Source organism: Populus nigra, chromosome 12 (genome assembly GCF_951802175.1).
Source record: "Populus nigra chromosome 12, ddPopNigr1.1, whole genome shotgun sequence".
In the NCBI taxonomy this organism is placed as follows: Eukaryota; Viridiplantae; Streptophyta; class Magnoliopsida; order Malpighiales; family Salicaceae; genus Populus; species Populus nigra.
Genome location: NC_084863.1, coordinates 3,369,153 through 3,390,709, shown reverse-complemented (window position 1 = coordinate 3,390,709; position 21,557 = coordinate 3,369,153). Strand labels below are relative to the sequence as shown.

The 21,557-nt window shown below is 32.7% G+C and overlaps 1 long non-coding RNA gene across 1 annotated transcript; it reads left to right on the top strand.

Moving 5' to 3' along the window:
• Positions 1-1,344, top strand: LOC133668943 (uncharacterized). Its single transcript, XR_009833829.1, has 2 exons — positions 1-734; positions 986-1,344. It is a non-coding gene; the product is annotated as an uncharacterized LOC133668943 (long non-coding RNA).
• The last annotated feature ends 20,213 nt before the right edge of the window (positions 1,345-21,557 follow it).

Sequence of the window (21,557 nt, the reverse complement as noted above, 5' to 3'; positions counted from 1 at the left end):
TGGAAAGCCATTGAGCGGTCGTACTCACACAATGGCTATCTATCTTATCTCTATAGTTTAATTCACCAGTTGCTTTACGCTGAGGATCACTGCCCAAAGGCTATATCTGCTTTCCATATAACACTTTCCGGGAAAACACCTGCAAGCTGCGAAATTGTGATTCCCATGTCTAGCTGTCTTTGACTTGCAGCAAAATCTCTACCAAACCCCTTGAAATCAGAGCGCTAACTGAAAAGTATTACCACTTGAAATTAAATTAGCGTTAATTGGAGGGTTTCATGCAACAGCAGCCACACATATAAAATGGCGTGTCGAGTAGCATTCCATGAATAACAAGCAACAATGGGCGGCATAGCTTATTTGCTTTCTTTCATTTTGATCCATGAGCTGCTTCTATCATCTCATATCAGTAACACAGGCAAAGCCTCTGCATGGGAAGCTCCTCCGTCTTGGTCTTCCCCTGATGTGATTTCATCAAATGAAATCTCTTATTACAAGTTGAAGGGAGTGTCTAGAAGGACAAAGCCATCACCTCCACCTCCAAGGGTTAATGTTCCTATTCATTACAAAAGTCCTCCACCACGACCGCCGCCGCCGCCACCACCTCCGCCGCCGCCGCCGCCGCCGCCACGACGACGACGACGACGACGACCACCTCCACCGCCACCATGTTGATGCTAGATATCATTCTTCAAAAGATTGTGTAGAATCCATCGATCATTCACATGGATTTAGTAAGTTTCAAGCTTCAAGGGATTTTTGCTTTCCTTTAGTGTCTATGATGGTATCCGGCAATATATATATATATATATATATATAATGTCATTTGTATAATACATGTAAGCCGTGGATATCAGATGTAAAAGTACTGAAAGTGCCTAATTAACAACTAAGGCCAACGGCTGTGTAACTTCCAAGGATATTGATTTATCTCTATATCTATTGATTTATTTCCATAACTTGACAGAGCTGTCATGGCTTGCAGAAGCAATATCGCCATCCCAGTGACAGGTGACTGCGCCAGAGCTGAGATTATGTTCTCATGCCCCGGGATTGTCATGCTCTTATTCTCAGGCCTCAGCCATGCATGTTCCATAGCTCCAACGACTGCAGCCACATTTGAAAAAACAATTGCAGTATATCAAGAAATCTGGCAAAGATATATATTAATAATCCAAAAATTTTATTATTATTTTATCGTCACCCATTTCAGTTTGCTAGTTTGCAAACTGAAGTTGCCATCTTTTTTTGTTTTCACAAACAAATTAGTAAATATTGTAATTTTGTTATTGTAAATAAAAATATAGTATAATAATATTCAATATAAAACAAATTATAGATTTATTAATGGAAAACGCTAGATACTGGTAAATGTAAGTTTTTTTAATAGATATAATTATTTTCCAATTTAATTTTTTTATGAAAGTTTTGATTTTATGTATTCAAGCTTTTTTGATTTTTAAATAGATTTTTTTCTCTTTTATAAGAATCTTATTTGGATGTTTAAAACAAAATAAAAAATCAGATACAAAAATAAAAAATGAAAAAAATAAAAACAATTACATGAATAAAAATTCCTAAAAATATAATAACAAATCCAGCATAAATAAATTAACTAATTAAAATAGTTTTTTTTTTACTTTGTACAAAAAATAGGAATTTTTTTAATAAATTCTTTGTTTTTTTTCATTTTATTTTTGAAATTAGAACTTATAGAAATATGTCAGGTGTCATTCCTTCTCTTTAAACGTCAAAGTTACATAAAAATAAAAATTTCCTAAAAAATAATAACAAATCCAGCATAAAGGAATAAGCATTTAAATAATTCATTTTATTTGTGAAATAAAGTAAGAAAAATTCTAACCTAAATTAAAAATTTTGGTAAAAAACAATTCCAGCAAAAAAAAAATTGAAATTTTGAAATAATTTTTTAATCTAAAATTGGAACGTATAAAAATATGACATATATTACTTTTTTGCTTTAAAAGTCTTATAATTTAGCATAGTTATTAAACTTGAACTAGTCTAACAGATCAATTCGTTGGCTGAACCCGTTTGAATTAGATGAAAAACTAAAAAATATAAAAATTTAGCAAAACCTAATCGACCCAGACGAACCCATGCGAGACTCGGTTATATAAATATAAACTTTACTAACAGCAAAAGAAAAGAAACATGTATTCTGCCTAATTTTTTTTTTTTTGCTTTCCTAAAATTTTAAAATCAAGATAATAACCATGTATTTTTTTAATTTTAATTTTTTTTTGCCCCTGCAATTTTCAAGACTCCATATAGCAATAAATAGGAAAACCATGGGTGATTATAGCAAATAGCATTTAACTATTTATGGTGAGAGTCGTTAATCATAGAAGGAAAAGACCGGTGGTTGTTGAAGTACAACCTTTTTGAACAGTGAAGCTTGGGATTCCAATGTGCTGCATTATTGGTTTTTAAACTTGGTTTTGTGAATTGTAACAACTTTTGACTTGTTTATATTGGAAAAATTAGTTTATATTTTGCTAATATTTTATATTAAAACAACCATATTAATATATGCTTTGGATTTTTATTCGGGTTGACGGACTAGATCCATAATAACTATACAATTTGGTCAAACAAGCCTTTTCTTGCATGAAAAGAAGTAATGCCCCCAGCAGTCCAACGAGCATATAAACTAATATTTATCTAAACAAGCTAGTTTTTGTTTTTATTGAAAACACAGATATTTTTTCAACTCGTATATATATATATAGCTCTTGCTGAAAAATTTGTAAAAATAATAATTATTTCATACGATTGAAACTCTGAATGATGTTATATAGAGGGCATAAAAACAAGACCAAGCGTGTATTCGAACTTTTGATATTGTAGTTTGAAAAAACATATTTAAAAAAAGTTATAAATTATAATTTTATATCCGTGTACTCTAACCAAGCATAACCCAGGAGTGATTGAAGCCAAGCCCTACATTACAAATGTTAAACATTGAAAGTTCATCTTCAATCTCTAGCCGCTTGACCAAAAAGAAAGGAAACTCATTTTTCCATTAAGATCTTCATGAAAAAATATATACAAACATTGAAAGTTCATCTTCAAATTACAAAGTTACATTTCCTCAAAGAACCCATTGAATATGCGAATCACAAACAACAACCATTCAAGAGGCTCAACTAAAAACTGGTACAGTTGAAGAGATTTTCTCTTTTCAATGAAACTCATCAAAATATGCATGAAAGTTACGAAAGTACAAGGTCTTACAATTTGGTAAAGTCCCCCATGTTTGCAGAGGCGTAGTACGTAGTTCCTGTGGGCATAATGGACAGCGTCCCGAAACGAACTATGATATATATATATATATATATATATATATATATATTAATTTGGTCAGTTGACAGGTTCCAACCTCGCATCAATCGTAGTCATCAGTCTTGAAGCCTGTTTCAGCACTCCATCATCAACGAGATCAACCCCATCACATTTTAATTAGAAAAAACCAGCAAAGACCAACGCCTAATTAATCGCCCATGCCAAGATCTTCCTACATAATTAAGCTTTTGAACAATCGCTCCTATTTTTTGTGTGTGTACAGTCTTTTATAGTAGAGGGTCATAGACCCCATGTCCTGAATTCTTTTATCTTCTTCTCTTGAATTAACTTGTCAACTAGCCTATATATATATATATATCAGCCAAGTTGCAGAGAGGGACAAAGACCAGCGTGCTACTACAGCAGCGCGCACACAAAATGGCCCATTGGAGACCTATGAGATCCCATCTTAGTATTTCACCAACGTTGTTTGAGAACCACCACACTGCCCACAGATTTGCTTAAACAAATGAATGAATGAATGATTCTAAACAAAGTAGCTTTCCTGACAACTGTGTGTGTGTGTGTGTGTGTGTCAGTGTGTGTGATTTCTGAAATTTCAGCCCATTATTGATCACATATATTGACCCCTCACAATTTGAACTAGCAATATAAAATGTAAAAACAAATTATAGAGAAAACTATGATATATTATGAAAGTCAATAATTCATAAAACTATCTTCTCTATAACAAAATAGTTTACAATCTACATGGCTATTTAAATACAAGAAAAACATTTTAATTAGTAAAATCTTAATTAAATTAAAAATCTAAATATAAATAGGAAAAAAATTCAAAAAACAACAAGAAAAATAATGAAAATTATGAATCAATAGCTTTCGAATCTAATTTGGCCTAAAAACGAAATCAGCTAGCAAATGAGCTGCCCTTATACAGTTAGATCCATAAAATATTTTGATAAAATTTTAGTTTCATCCAACTGTTAAAATCCAAATTTATGTATGTTATAATTGAACTACACATTGGGCTTGTCTAGAACTCATCACAACCTATAAAGTTCTAACGATTAAGAAAGTGATACAATATATAAAAATAATCATGCCAAGAATGATGAAAAAATTACCGACGTCGTCAGACTAAACTCTTGTATCTTGAATAACGACGTACCAGCGCTTTCAATGTTGTTGGGAATGAGAAACAAATATTTTTCCTGGAATTAATATGTTGAAGTCATTGATGTCGATAGCAAAATTAGTATAATATGACATTATCTTCTTCTTCTTCTTCTTGTTTTATTTTATTTTATTAATGAGTTATAAAGTCTTGACTGCTCTAAAATTTCTTCTTTATCTTAATTCAACCACTAGAACGACAATGACACTGAGTGGTCAGGTTTCACTATATAGTGATTCAACCGAGTTATGAAGAAAGGATTATTGATCAGTTGGTCTCTGAAACAAGAAGGCTGCTTCATATCCGGTGGGTGCAATTTCTTCTTTACTCAAGTTTATCGTCATCTACACCTTGGTTTACTCGCATGTTTTAGGGATGGCTTTCGGTGCTATTCCTTCTAACAATGGCACTGGTTACAAGTTGAAGAGATTGCATATAAGTATGGCATTACGACGACCATTACCTCCTCCACGACCTCAGCCTGCTCTGAGGCGTGGACCGGGTCACTGAAATTTAAACGCCTATCAAGTTCATTCGTGTAAGGTGTATCCAGAGATTATATCCTCAACAATAAGGTTGTACAGGTACATACAAGTTCATCCTCGCATTCGGTTTAACTCGTGGCAAGTTTTTTGGTCTTGAATTCTATTAAAATGATTCAAGAGATCGTTAAAAAAAAAAAAAGGTCCAATGATGGAGTTTTGGAGGCCGTAAACTGGTGGCCCATGCTTTCCGGACGATCAGAAAGTTACCAAAAGTGATGCTGGCAAGTGGCGGGTGACTCCAAGGTGGTCGACACGCCTCTATATATATATATATATGCTCATCCTCTTCTTGTTTTTTTCTTTATTCTTTTCTTTTAAGTTTTAGAAAATCTATCAATACATCATTGTATATTACACGTTTTATCAATCATATTTCAATTAATTGCAACTTTTAATTTGTTATTACCCTTTTATTAACTATTTTTATAAAAATTAACAATCACGCATGTAACATATAATCAATAGTTTATATAGTGGATACCCCTTTCAATATATATATATATATATATATTCGTAAATTCATATTAAAATTATCATGTGTTCGAACAGAAAACTATTAATTAACTTTAACAAAAATAACTGACAAAAATATATTAAAGAATAAAAACAAGGTAATTATTATAATTGATTGATTTCTTTATATGTATAAAAGAATAAAATATGTAAGTATATATAGATAAATTTCTCCATGATATAAAACCATTATATATCGATACCTTACCAAACAGTACTCAATTAGTATCACTCTTAATTTGTTCTTAAATTGTGTCCGCTGGACAAGGTAACTTATAAGTCAACTTCCAAACCATTTCACAGCTGGCAAGTTGACTTCAAAGGCTTTGAAACAATAAATAGAGGCAAGGAGTAAGTATTTCATGAATGTTATGAAGCAATGAAAGTTCATTTCATGAATATCCATGCCATCCTGTTCATCTTAGCAGTTTTCGCATCCACGGCAAAAACTTGTTATGGCAGGGATCTCGGCATCCATTTCTACAAAATGGAGCTTTCAAGAACGGTGTTGCATCGTATCCCAGATGGTGGTTATAATGAACTTAGGAGGAGAGGAACTGCTCCCGTAACTCAGATCTCTGCTCCGGTGGCCAACCAGCGACATGGTATGGGAGCACCACCAAAGTCACCTCCTGGATTCATGCATTAAAACCAGCTTATGTCGTCTTTTTTTTTAATTTCCTCTCCGTTCTGTAATGTTTTTAATGTAAGTTTGCTCTTGCATCTGTAATTAATAAGATAAGCTGATTCCTTTCTACTCGCAGCAATTGATGTTCTTTAGGAATTTCACTAGACAGGTGACAGGTGACCGGGGCTTCGTTTCGAGTTGGGTTAATTTTTTCCTAACATAAAAATAAAAGAAAAATCTAAGATATTATAATATTTTTAAAAGACTAAACCTAGGTTATTAATTCAAATGAGTTTAATAATAGTGGTTAATTTAATAATATAATTAGAAAAAACTAATAATAATAATAATAAAAAAGACCATTGACTTATCTAAAGAAATAAGCGTTTGCCAATAATATAATAAGAAAGTCTCTAAATATTTTTAAAAAATCTTAACAATTTTATTTAATAATAAAGCAAAAAAAAAATAAAAACATTATAAAGAGAAAAATAATAAAAAATCTAAAGCTCAATTACCAGAAAGACAAACATTGAAGGATGAACTAGAATTTTTTTTTTTAAAAGGATAAAAAAACCTAACTCAAGTCAGCATGCTATATTCACATCCCGGTCACGAAATCAAGATAACCTCTCACATGAAAGAGGAAAATAAAAGAAACTGAATAAAATAATAGGTGTTAGCTCTCAAACAAACTAAATAATGAAAGACGAAACTGAAAAAAAATATTAAAAAAGTTAAAAAAAACATATGTCAACTCAGGTTAATTCGACTAACCCGCTACTTAGGATATGAGGTTAGTATAAGCCCATAAAAAAAATAAAAAAAATCACAAAGCTCAAGTTCCAATAAACTAATGTCAAAGGATGAACTTGAAAAAAATAACCTAAAAAACACTAAGGTTAAATCAAGCTAATTTTCAAAACCCGTGACTTAGATTATGAGACTAAAATTATCATAAAGAAGGAAACTATGAAAAAATTATGAAGAAAAATTCCTAATAACCCAAAATTAAAAAAAACAAATAGAAATCAAAGCAATAAGGATTAAATTTGGTATAAAAACTAAATAAAAGAAAATAATAAAGGAAAAAATTGAAAAAAATAACAATAAAAAGAATGAGGACCATATAGAATTAAAAAATTAAATGAAATAAAATGCTAGGGGATGAAATTGAAAAACACAATCAAGAAAATGATAAAAATTAAAAAAAATAACAATTAAAAAAATAAGAACCAAATCAAATATAAAAATTCAATACCACTAGAAGACCCGCACACGTTGCCCAGAGAGCACAGACATGCGCCAACCATATTTATTTTTTAATTATATTTATATTTGTTAATAGATTAAATTGCCTTTTATTTAAATTGATTATAACTAAAAAATCATGATGTAAAGATAAAAAAACTTATGGAATACACTTTTATTTTTTGTTTTGAAGGACAATATAGTTATTCTATTGTGCAATTAAAACATTAAAAAACTAAAAAGCTGCTGAACAACTATTTTGTTTTATGTGAAAACAATATTCAAATTATTTTACTACATATCTATGTAAAATGATTTATCTGTTTTTAATTAGTATGACAATAATAAATAAATCTTATGAAAAAGAGCTAATTAAATGATTTTATCTAAAAATGATAAAATAATTATTTTACTGTTACAAGTATTTTTTTAATTAATAGTTACATTTTTTTAATGCAGAAATCACTAATCTCTTTTAGTATTTATTTATTAATAATAAAGCTTGTTATGGGCAACCCGTTCCACTTTAACCGGGCCAAGAATTGACGAGTAGTTCTTCATGGGGTTTTTTCCCTGTGATGACTGCTTTAATCTGCAAGGATTTCAATTCCTATACGGTATAATTTTTTTTTATGATTGGCTGTTAAAACAAATATTTATGATACTTGTATTTTAACCTTGTATTTTACAAATTAAGCAATAAATATTGTATTTGAGATAAAAATTAGAGTTTTTTGAACTCAACAAACGTTATGAATTGTAGAAGTATCAACTATTTTAGAATTGTGACAATGATATGGATGATTAAGAAATTAAGTCATATATCTATTTTATTTTTATAAAGAAATTGTTAAGAATCTTGGTATAGATTAAAAAATTGATGAATTTTTGTATGATAAAATAATATCGAGTATAAATTCAAAATAATTAAGAGAAATAATAAAAAGAAGTATTTATCAGGGATGCTTCATGTTTTAATATCTTTTATTATAATTCAAATGGATATTTAGCATCAATACTCTTAAAACTTCTTCTTCTTCTTCTTCTTCTTTTTAAATAAAACTTCTAGTATTTTTTTATTGAAAAAAATTAGTTATAGTATAAGTGATTTTATTCATCTAACTTTTTTAGAACCTCATTAAAATTTCGCCTCTGCTGTAGTAATTCCAGCCCTTCCTTTGTTCATCTGCGTGTGAATCGAAAAATAAAAGCAAGTGAGTGGTGAAAATAACAAGGATCTAGGTCACTGCTAAAAGAAATATAAAGGATATTGCGGGTATGCTGCGGTCATTAATTTCATGCGTGGAGCTTTGTGCTTATCCTCTGTGTATATTGTACGGATACATGACCAGTTGCAAGACTGAGGATTTAATTAAATTATAATTATTTGACCTACCTATGATAAAATTTGAATCGCAATTGGTGAAGAAAAATGACGCAAGGAACAGTCTAAAATTCTAAATAACCAATTAAGATACTGTTTGGGAAGGCAGTGAACGAGTTTTTTTTTTAATTTTTTTTATAAAAAATTAAAAATTATAGGTAGGGAGTCTAGGGACTCTATGCCAGTTGCTAAAAAAGAGTAGTTATTTGCCTTGATGCGAGAATACTTGCATGTGTTTGCGTGTTCTTATGCAGAGATATATTATTTTACAAGGATATGCCCTAAAACTAGAGATGAACGGGAAATTTTCGGCTGAAGATGAACGAACGGCTCCCATTCAAAGCTTTTGAAGTCAACTCGTCAACAGTAGTGATGAATTGGCTAGAGTTTGCACCTAGGCTTGCAAGTTGCCTTCGGCATGCTTGTGTCCATTGCCTGGAAAATTCATAGTTTATTAACTCTTTTAGAAAAAACAAACTGGAATTTTTGTTTAATTTTTTCCCCTTCCAAGTGTTAGAATTAACCAATTAGATAAATTTATAGCATTATTTCTTACCACTAAGGTCCTGTAAGAGTGACATCGGCTCACCCCTTGCTGAAGGAGACTGACATTTCTCGATTGTCTCGTGATCCATTGTACCCGAACATGCTGTAAGAACTGCCCCTCCCCTTGAGGTTTTATCTGGAGAAGTAACTAGATCTAATAGTGGAGTCCATAGCCAGGATCAGCCGCCAAGAGGAGGCAGGAGTGATCATTTAACTACGCCGGTGCTCCCTTTGAATCAATTGACTGTATAATCCAAGTAAAATGAAAAAGATGCACATTTTTGCGAAGGTGGGATATCAACTGATAGAGTGATTTCCTCCAACTAGTGCAGTATAATCCTTTTGGTATGGAATCAAACTAAAAATATATTGGAAATTAGAAATTATTACTAAACTTTCAACAACAAAAAAAAGGAATTTTGTAACATGATGTGTTTGATAATAACCCTTTCTACAGGTGGCCTGGTGGTGCAAACGAATCACATGTATAAGTTCTAGATTTTAATCAGTGAATGTGTATCTGCTTCGTTGGCACTCACTCTTGTAAAACATATATACATTTTTTTTTTGTTTGAGTATCGCTATTACGTACTACCTTAAAAAGAACAAAGAATTTGTAACGTGTAATAAAAGGAAAGAGGCATTTGCTTATGATAAATTATTCAAGAAAGGATAGCAAGGAAATTAAACAGATGAGAATTATTACAGAAACGAAACATTAGGAGATCAAGCCTAGTTGAGAACTAGAAATCACAAGAACCCCTCTAAGAAAATGGAGGAAAGACGATTTAGATCTATCTTAAGATATGGGCCCAGGTGGTGGTGGTACGACTTGACCGCGCGGTTTGTTGCGAGCAGGAGCTGGAAATCGCCCACCTGCGGGAATATCCCTCTTCTCAAACACACGGAATCCCATTCTTGAAGGCTCCATTTTATTGACATATCGGACGGCATAGCAAGTTCTTGCACCGGGTCCAAAAGCTCCGAAAAACAGCATAATTGCTAACAATATATAAGAAAGAACCTGCATTGTTATGTGGCGATGGATGGATAGAGAGTGTGTATGCTGTGAAGAAACCCAGTTGTGTTTGTTTGCTATTTATACAAGGCAGACGATGGAAGAAGACTTTGAATTAAGGTGTAACCAGTCATGTTCCTTTAGTTGGTGAGAAGTTTCCACATTCAGATTGATACATCACATGTGATCCAACAAATACAAATAATACATAATTCTATTTACTTTAGAATTTTATTATCAAATATTTTTTTTTAAAAAAAACTAGAGAACCTGAAAATAAAATAAAAACTATAAAAATCCTAAAAAAATTTTAAAAAAGGAAAATTACAACTAACTTGAAAAATATTTTTTAAGTCTAATTTAAAGATCTTTTGGTTCATAGTTAGCCCTCTTATAAAATTGGACAGATAGGTAAAATTTAAATATGATTTAATAGTCAAATAAAAATACATGTTATACATGTGTGTGTGTGTATGTATGTATGTATTATTTTGGTCTTTCAAAGACGCGTTATTTCCTCAGGTGAGGTCCGTGGATGGCAAGGAATTATTATTGTCAAAAAGAGCGTTGGCTGGAATTAATGCTGAAATAGCCTTTGAAGTCATTCCTTCAACGGCTAGTACAAACAATTGGATTGAGTAGCAAATTGCTATTTGTATTGGTTTGCCAATTTCTTTGAATTAACCAATAAGATAAATTTATAGCATTATTTCTTACTACTAAGGTCTTGTAAGCGTGACATTGGTTCACCCCTTACTGAAGAAGACTGACATTTCTCGATTGTCTCGTGATCTAGTATACCGGAAAATGCTGTAAGAACTGCCCCTCCCCTTGAGGTTTTATCTGGAGAAGTACCTAGATCTAATAGTGGAGTTGAGAAGGTTTATAAAACCACCGTGTCTTTGTCTGGTGGTGTAGTTCTCATTTATAGAATTTTTTTAGCAATATTACAGCAAGGTAATTACTATACAAAGTTAATGTATCCTTCTATATATAGCTACTGTCTATAATCAAGGAATTGCCTAGAATCATGGGATTGAGTTTTGTTAATAGATACAACATGATTTGAGGAGAATCTTGGGGATCCTGCTATATGCGTAATAGGAGTCCATAGCCAGGATCAGCCGCCAAGATGAGGCAGGAGTGATCATGAACTCCAGTGCTCCCTTTGAATCAATTGGCAGTATAATCCGAGTAAAATGAAAAAGATGCATATTTTTGCGAACGTGGGATATCAACTGATAGAGTGATTTCCTCCAGCTAGTGCAGTATAACCTTTTGGTATATATGGAATCAAACTAAAAATATATTGGAAATTAGAAATGATTGTCAATGCAATGACAATTATTACTAAACTTCCACCAACAAACAACAATAAAAAGATACACAGGCAGCGGGGCAATGCATATGAAAATTTTTACGGCACGACTGACAATACAATGACATCGGTGGTGGTGGTGAATATTTATGGCCCTCATTCCTGGGAGGAGTGCCATAATGATTAAGTGGGCTGGGATTCGGAGAAGATGGTTTCGGTGTCCCGAGTATTCTTTCTGGCTCCGCGTTTACTTCTGCAGAGAAGTGCTTAGTGGAAGCAATTTTAACAGTGCCCGACTGACGATCACTATCAAGAGCGAGCATGATTTTGATGCATGTGCTTAGTTTATATATTTGCAACAACACAGCAAGAATTATTATAAGAAAAAACCAAAAAGAAAAACTTTCATTCTGATAATAAACTATCGCCACTATAACATATTGATGGCACCCTAGTCGTGTTCATGTATTATCAGTTGGACTAGAAATTTTGATGGTTTTCTTGCAAAATTAATGAAAGAAGAGGATAAAGTACTTTCATATATACCTTTCAATTTTTCCGCTGTATAATATTCGTCATTTCCTCTCATGTTTTCCAGAGGGTATGCTACCTTGAGTTTTCGAGGAAAATCCCAGTTCCTCCTGGAAGTTGTTTCCAATGCTGCCTGCTGATCAGCCGTATCAGAGGCCTGAACCATGTGCATGGCACTAGCGGGAGGGGATAGTATTACTAGTCCGTGAAGTAACATGAACACTATCAAGTTTGAAATTTTGTTCATTTGGGAATTGATATAGAGATTAAAACCTACTCTTTGGACTTATTTATGCAATCTTGGTGCGTGAATCAATAATATATCTATTAATATGAGCCTAAATACTTGAATTAAACCATTCTTGGTAGTTGAATGGCTGCAAAAATTCAACATTGCAGCCGACACAGAGCAGGAAGTTTCCTGGAAATGATGGTTGAATTTTAGCTCCTCCAGCTTTCCAATTTTCAACTTTAATGTTACTCTGTTTTTCCAAATATTACAGTCTCTTTTGTCCTTCCACAAATAGCTAGGGAGTTCACTGCCATTAAATAGCTTGGAAACCAGAATCGTTCTTCCTTTTCTTTTACAAGAGGATGGCCACAAATCTGAACGTTGACCACAAGGATTATATATCTGAATACAAAACTCATTGCTCTACGAGGATAACTTTTGACCTACTATTTCTTCTCTGCGGTCCCATTTGAATCATCACCTGTATCCCAATATTCTGGCTGCAAAGAAATATATAATTTGTTATTGACAATATTATAATTATTTTTCCTGATTTCAATACTAGAAATAAAAATATATATACCATCTGGATTTATAATATTTTTTTTATTTTTAGTATAAAAAATAATTTTTAAAAAATAAAAAAATAATTTAAATATATTTTCAAATAAAAAACAACTTATTTCACCCTTTTTAAATTCCCAGTATTCAAGTCGAGGCCAAAGTTTCTACCAACTTTTGTCTTGTCGTAGCCAAAACAAAATTGAAGCTACTAAATTAACCTTTTACAAACATCAACCTAAAATGGATGAGATTTCTTTGTTTTAGCATAGTTATTTTCTCTCAGGATTAAGATTTGAATTTTGTAACATAATCTGTTTGATAATCAAAACAGTTGGCCTGCAGGTGGTGCAAACAAATCACTTGTGCAAGTTCTAGATTTTAATCAGTGAATGTATATCTGCTTCGTTGGCACTTACTCTTCTAAAACATAAATAGATTTTTTTTTTCGTTTGAGTATCGCTATTACTACCTTAAAAAGAACAAAGAAATTAAAACCTGTATTAAAAGGAAAGAGGCATTTGCTTATGATAAATTATTCAATACAGGATATCAAGGAAATTAAACAGCTGAGAATTAATACAGAAACGAAAAATTAGGAGATCAAACCTAGTTGAGAACTAGAAATCACAAGAACCCCTCTAAGAAAATGAAGGAAAGACGATTTAGATCGATCTTAATATATGGTTCCAGGTGGTGGTGGACGTTGTGGTGGTGGTGCGAATTGAATGTGCATTCTGTTGGGATCAGGAGCAGATACCCGAGGTGCGGGAATTCTCCTCTTCTCAAACGCACGGAATCCCATTCTTGAATGCTCCATTTTATTGACATATTGGACGGCATAGCAAGTTCTTGCACCGGCTCCAAAAGCTCCGAAAAACAGCATAATTGCTAACATGTAAGTAAGAACCTGCATTGTTATGTGGCGATGGATAGAGAGTGTGTATGCTATAAAGAAACCCAGATGTGTTTGTCTGCTATTTATACAAGACAGATAGAAGAAGACTTTGAAGGTGTAACATATCCGGTTCCTTTAGTCGACCAGCGGCGTTCCTTTTAGTTGGTGAGATGTTTTCACATTCGGATGCAAACATCACATGTGATTCAACAAATATAAATAATACATAATTCTATTTACTTTAGAATTTTATTACCAAATATTTTTTAAAAAATCTAGGAAACCTGAAAATAAAGAAAAAAATGATTAAAAAACCAGAAAATCCAAAATTAAAGAGAAAAAATAAAAAAATAACTCGAATAATATTTAAATAAGTGTAATTTAAAGATCTTTCATATCATAGTTAGCTATTATTTATAACGAGCTAATCCTTTTATAGAACTGTGTTGGTAGAATATTCTCATGAAGTTTGAGCACGGTTAAACAGTCAAATAAAAAATTACAAGTCTTTTTGTTAAGCTAATTACTCTACGTGACTAAGATTTTTTCTTGAATTTAGCCTTGTTTTATTGGTTAATAAACCAGTTATAGCACTTATTAGAACCACTGGGAAAAAAATATTTTAGATAATGAACACAACTTATCATCATATAAAATTCAGCCTAAACTACTTAACCTGATCATATTGTGACATCCAGCTCATCCATCGAGGATACAAAACTTATTACAGTTCTTGTTATATAAGATCAAATTAACATCCATCTGAGATTTCTGTATGTAAATGTTATAAAAATTACAAAACGTCTTTGGAAATTTAATTAACTTTTCTTTTTTAAGAGGACAAAGCTCCATATTGTGAGTTATATGTGCTAAACACAAGATATTAAATCTTTTGCATAAGCTAAAATTTATATATATAGAAACTGACTTCTTTTGGTGTTTCAAAGACGCGTTATTTAGCTAGGCCAATTTTCAAAGGAGTCCAGGTCCGTGGATGGTAAGAAATTATTATTGTCAAAAAAAAGCGCTGGCTGGAAAAGCTGAAATAGCCAGCCCAACGTGCCTCGATTATTGTTGCCAAGCTTTTTGAAGTCATCCCTTCAAACCATTGTAGTTGAGTAGCAAGTTGTCAAATTGCTCTTTGTACTGGTTTACCAATTTCTTTGTTGATATGTTTGTAGAAATGAATTTAATTACCTGAAAATTAAGCAAATATAACTGAATAAATATTTAATTCAAATACTCATATAAAATAATAAAATAATATTTTTTACTGTTCTCGAGTCTTGATAAACAAAGTTTATGCTCAATAATTTAGTTTTTTTTTCAACAAGAGAATTTTATGCTCTCTATAATTTTCATTTTTTCATAGTTTCTTTGCCTTTTATTTGTCTAGTGTTACCCCATGTCGTTGGCATTGGATGACATGAGCTCATAATCTAATTGTATTAGAGTTGGCTTGATATATACTATTTTATCAAAGGATTCAATCACATCCTGGTCACACATTTAAAACTTAATCTGGCTTAAAAAAATAATTAAGACCCTACCGTTTCAAACACCTATCTCACTCGATCAAGATCAAGTGTTAAATAACAAAAATATAAAAAGAAAAATTCAAAAATAAAAGAGTTCATGGAGCCAAAAAAAAAAAAATATTATATCAATTCCTGTCAACTTAATCTAACCTGGTAAATGCATGGTCAGGGTCATTGCCTCTATTATTGCCAAGCTTTTTGAAGTCATCCCTTCAAACTATTGGAGTTGACTAGCAAGTTGTCAAATTGCTCTTTGTACTGGTTTGTCAATTTCTTTGTTGATATGTTTGTAGAAATGTTTTTAATTACCTGAAAATTAAGCAAATATAACCGAATATATATATATAAAGCATTCATTAAAAAAATATTATTTCAATTAATAATATTTATAAGAAACGTTACTGCAAAACCCCTCTTATAAGTTTTTTTTCGGTGATAATGTCTCTTTTCCTCGTGTTCTTCTTTTAACATTTTGTTTGGAAATTAAAATGAATTTAATAGGTGAATTAAGCTAATAAAAACCCTGGTCAACTGGTTTTTGCCTTACAAATATCTTTTCCAAATTTAATTTAAAACTCAACAGATCAAACTCCATATTACTATTTTTGCAAGGACAAGTTTAATAAATAAATTTGGAATCATTCTTGAGTATTTTAAAAAAACTAAATAAAATAACACATTATAAAAACTTCACCTTCAACTAAGATTGCGTAAATTAAATGCGGAGGAGCTGCTGCTACTGGAGGGCTTGGATTAGAAAGATCAGGATGTGATGCAAATTTCTGAGGATAAGTGCACTACATGGGTAACGCTGTCAGAATGCTTGACCTGCTGCATCCATCCAGCTGCTGCAGCTGGTGCAGATAACAGCATTTGTCTAGATTTGCTCTTGGGGGTATAGGAACGCTTCACAATAATAGTTCATTCCTGCAACCAAAACAACAGAAAAGGTTTCTCTTTATGAAGGTAGCAATAAATTAAGATCGACAAGGAATCTGATATTGATTATTTGGGTAGCATGTGCGTAATTCGCAACTCATTTATAAAACATGACTTTCAAGATACATCTATTGTTCAGGACTTGAGAGCCTCTAAATACAGTTGGTAGATATTGCATTATGATAAATAAGAATAAAAGAAGAATCCTTTTCTATGCATCAAGTTGACACCAAAGAAAATCGTAGTTTAAAGTGAAGTTTGGATGAGTTCCAGATTTAATTATATTAAAAATTTAATTATATTTTTAGATTTAATTTTAATGAAAATTCATTCAATAATCATTTAATTTGATCATGAATTTATATTTTTTTTCTATATTGGGATATAATGGAGTACAATTAGATCTTGAACTTCCTTCAAAATTACAATTGTGTTTTCCAGCATGTTTTCTTCATATTACCAGTTTTTATTTTATTTTATTTTTTATTTTTATTTTTATTTTTTAAAAAATAAATTTTAGAGAATAATCCAGAACTGAGTTATCACATAACATACCGCATGAATATAGTTTCTCAATTCCTAAAATTTTATAGCCCTTGATTGTAGAGCAAGAAACTATTAGCGAGGAAATTGAAACGTGTAATAAAAGGAAAGAGGCATTTGCTTATGATAAATTATTCAATACAGGATAGCGAGGAAATTAAACAGCTGAGAATTAGTACAGAAACGAAGCATTAGTTGATCAAACCTAGTTGAGAACTAGAAATCACAAGAACCCCTTTACGAAAATGGAGGAAAGACGATTTAGACCGATCTTAATATATGGTTCCAGGTGGTGGTGGACGTTGTGGTGATAGACGTGATGGTGGTACGTATTGACCTTTCCTTGGAGCAGGGCTGGGATGAGGGGGAGCAGGTACGGGAATATCCCTCCTCTTCTCAAACGCACGTAATCCCGTTCTTGAATGCTCCATTTTATTGACATATCGGACGGCATAGCAAGTTCTTGCACCGGGTCCAAAAGCTCCGAAAAACAGCATAATTGCTAACAATATGTAAGAAAGAACCTGCATTGTTATGTGGCGATGGATGGATAGAGAGTGTGTATGCTGTGAAGAAACCCAATTGTGTTTGTTTGCTATTTATACAAGGCAGATGAGATGATGGAAGAAGACTTTGAAGGTGTAACAAGTCCTCGACCAACGGAATTCCTTTTAATTTGTTGGTGAGAAGTTTCCACATTCAGATTGATACATCACATGTGATACAACAAATACAAAAAATACATAATTCTATTTATTTTAGAATTTTATTATCAAATATTTTTTTTTAGAAAAACTAGAAAACCTGAAAATAAAAAAAAACTATAAAAATCCTAAAAAAATTAAAAAAAAAAGAAAAATAACAAAACTAACTTGAACAACATCTTCTAAATTTAATACAAAAATCTTTCATATTATAGTTAGTTACAACAAGCTAATTCTTTTACAGAACCATGCTGATAAAATATTTTTATAAAATTTAAGCATGATTTAATATTCAAATAAAAAATTATAAAAGGATTGGCTTATTGTAACTAATTACACGACTAAGTTTTTTGAAAATTTAATTAACTCTTTTTTTAAGAGGACAAAGTTCCATATGGTGAGTTATATTTGTTAAACACAAGATATTAAATCTTTTACATAAGCTAAAATTTAGTCTGTATCTATTGTTAAATAATATTTATGTAATCGTATTTATTAAGGGTAGAATAGTACTTTCAGTTTGACCTATATATATTTTATTTGTATTTAGGTTAACACTAAGCATTCATAATATACCGATTATTCAGAATTCTAGCCTCCTTTCTCTATTTGATCTTAATTAATTTAACATGGTATTAGAGCTGGTTTTATAAAAAAAAATTTGGATGATATTTTGTCTTCCGCTTCTGTAAAATTTGGTATTTCATCAGTTTCTGCAATTATTTTGGTATTTCGTCTACCCTTCAGCTTTTGCAATTTGGTATTTGCATTCAGTTTCTGCAAATTGGTTTTGTGTTTTGGAGTAATCGTATAATTTTGAGAAAATATTTGTTTAGTTTTTGCAATCTCTGTTCAGTTTCTGCAATTTGGCATTTTGTTTTCTGCTGCTTTTGCATTCTGGTTCTCTGTGATTGTTGATTATGGCTACTGAAAGAGATGATTCGCTTCAGTCTGTGAGTGTGAGGTTGGATGGGAAGAACTATTCGTATTGGAGCTATGTAATTCAAAATTTTCTTAAGGGTAAGAAGATGTGGGGGTATGTTAGTGGAACTTATATAGTACCTAAGAATATTGAGGAGGGGGATGCTGTTTTGATAGATACATGGAAAGCAAATAATGCAAAGATCATTACTTGGATCAACAATTCTGTTGAGCATTCGATAGGTACGCAGTTGGCGAAGTATGAGACAACAAAAGAGGTTTGGGATCATCTGCAAATGTTATTCACGCAATCAAATTTTGCAAAACAATATCAATTAGAGAATGACATACGAGCTCTTCATCAGAAGAATATAAGTATTCAAGAGTTTTATTCTGCTATGACAGATCTTTGGGATCAATTGGCTTTTACAGAATCAGCAGAATTAAAGGCATGTGGTGCCTATATTGAGCGTAGAGAGCAGCAACGATTGGTACAGTTTTTAAAAGCGCTTCGCAGTGACTTCGAAGGACTTAGAGGTTCAATTCTACATCGTACTCCACTGCCTTCTGTTGACTCTGTTGTCAGTGAGTTATTGGCTGAAGAAATACGTATTCAGTCTTATTCTGAAAAGGGAATTCTTTCTGCTTCAAATCCTTCTGTACTAGCAGTACCTTCTAAGCCATTCTCTAATCATCAGAACAAGCCTTACACAAGGGTTGGCTTTGATGAGTGCAGTTTCTGTAAGCAGAAAGGTCATTGGAAGGCTCAGTGTCCTAAGTTGAGATAGCAGAATCAAGCTTGGAAGTCTAGCAGTCAGTCACAATCTAATGCTCATCGACCACCTCAGGGTTATAAACCACCACACCACAATACTGCAGCAGTAGCTTCCCCAGGCTCTATTACCGATCCTAATACTTTGGCTGAGCAATTTCAGAAGTTTCTCTCCTTGCAGCCACAAGCAATGTCTGTTTCTTCCATAGGTCAGTTGCCTCATAATTCCTCAGGTATGTCACACTCTGAATGGGTCTTGGATTCTGGTGCTTCCCATCATATGTCTCCAGATTCCTCATCTTTTACCTCAGTGTCCCTTTTGTCCTCCATTCCTGTTATGACTGCTGATGGCACTCCCATGCCCTTAGCAGGTGTTGGTTCTGTTGTCACACCTCACTTGTCTCTCCCTAATGTTTATCTTATTCCAAAACTCAAATTGAATCTTGCATCTGTTGGTCAAATATGTGATTCTGGTGATTATTTAGTCATGTTTTCTGATTTTTTTTGTTGTGTACAGGATCTGCAGTCTCAGAAGCATATTGGGACCGACCGTAGGGAGAATGGACTATATATTTTGGATGAGTTAAAAGTGCCAGTTGCCGCTGCTGCCGCTGCTGCTGATTTGTCTTCTTTTCGTTTGAGTCTTTCATCTTCTAGTTTTTATTTATGGCATTCCCGTCTAGGTCATGCTTCATCTTATCATTTGAGATTTTTCGCATCCACAGGAGCTTTAGGAAATTTGAAAACTTGTGACATTTCTGATTGTAGTGGATGTAAACTGGCAAAATTTTCTGCTTTACCTTTTAATCGAAGTATTTCTGTTTCATCTTCACCATTTGATTTGATTCATTCTGATGTATGGGGACCTTCTCCTGTTTCCATAAAAGGAGGGTCTCGATATTATGTCTCTTTTATTGATGATCATACTCGTTATTATTGGGTTTATTTAATGAAACATCGTTCTGAATTCTTTGAGATATATGCAGCTTTTAGAGCTCTTATCAAAACTCAACATTCTGCTGTGATTAAATGCTTTAGATGTGATTTGGGTGGGGAATACACCTCTAATAAATTTTGTCAAATGCTTGCCTTAGATGGAACCATCCACCAAACTTCATGTACAAATACTCCTGAACAAAATGGTGTAGCTGAAAGAAAACATAGGCACATTGTTGAAACTGCTCGTTCTCTCTTGTTGTCTGCCTTTGTTCCTAGTGAGTTTTGGGGAGAAGCTGTTCTTACTGATGTAAGTTTGATTAATACAATTCCATCTTCTCATAGTTTGGGTCTATCTCCTTTTGAAAAGTTATATGGGTATGCCCCTAATTATTCCTCATTTAGAGTCTTTAGTTGTACTTGTTTCGTTCTTCGTCCTCATGTAGAACGCAGTAAGCTATCCTCTCGATCCACTATTTGTGTCTTTCTGGGTTATGGTGAAGGTAAAAAGGGGTATCGTTGTTTTGATCCAATAACTCAGAAACTTTATGTGTCTCGTCATGTTGTCTTCCTTGAGCATATACCTTTCTTTTCTATTCCATCCACTACTCATAGCCTGACAAAATCTGATCTTATTCATATAGATCCTTTTTCTGAGGATTCTGGTAATGATACCTCTCCCTATGTTCGATCAATTTGTACTCATAACTCTGCAGGTACTGGTACTTTACTCTTTAGCACACCTGAAGCTCCATTCTCATCTATAGCCCCTCAAGCTTCATCTGAGATTGTGGATCCACCTCCACGTCAGTCCATCCGCATTCGTAAGTCCACAAAACTACCAGATTTTGCTTATTCTTGTTATTCTTCATCATTTACTTCCTTTTTAGCTTCTATTCATTGTCTCTTTGAGCCCTCTTCCTATAAAGAGGCAATTCTTGATCCGCTTTGGCAGCAAGCTATGGATGAGGAACTTTCTGCTTTGCATAAGACAGATACTTGGGATCTGGTTCCTCTACCTCCTGGTAAGAGTGTTGTTGGTTGTCGTTGGGTGTATAAGATCAAGACTAATTCTGATGGGTCTATTGAGCGATACAAAGCTAGGCTGGTTGCAAAAGGATACTCTCAACAGTATGGTATGGACTATGAGGAGACATTTGCCCCGGTTGCAAAAATGACTACTATTCGCACTCTTATTGTCGTAGCTTCGGTTCGTCAGTGGCATATTTCTCAGCTTGATGTTAAAAATGCATTCTTGAATGGAGATCTTCAAGAAGA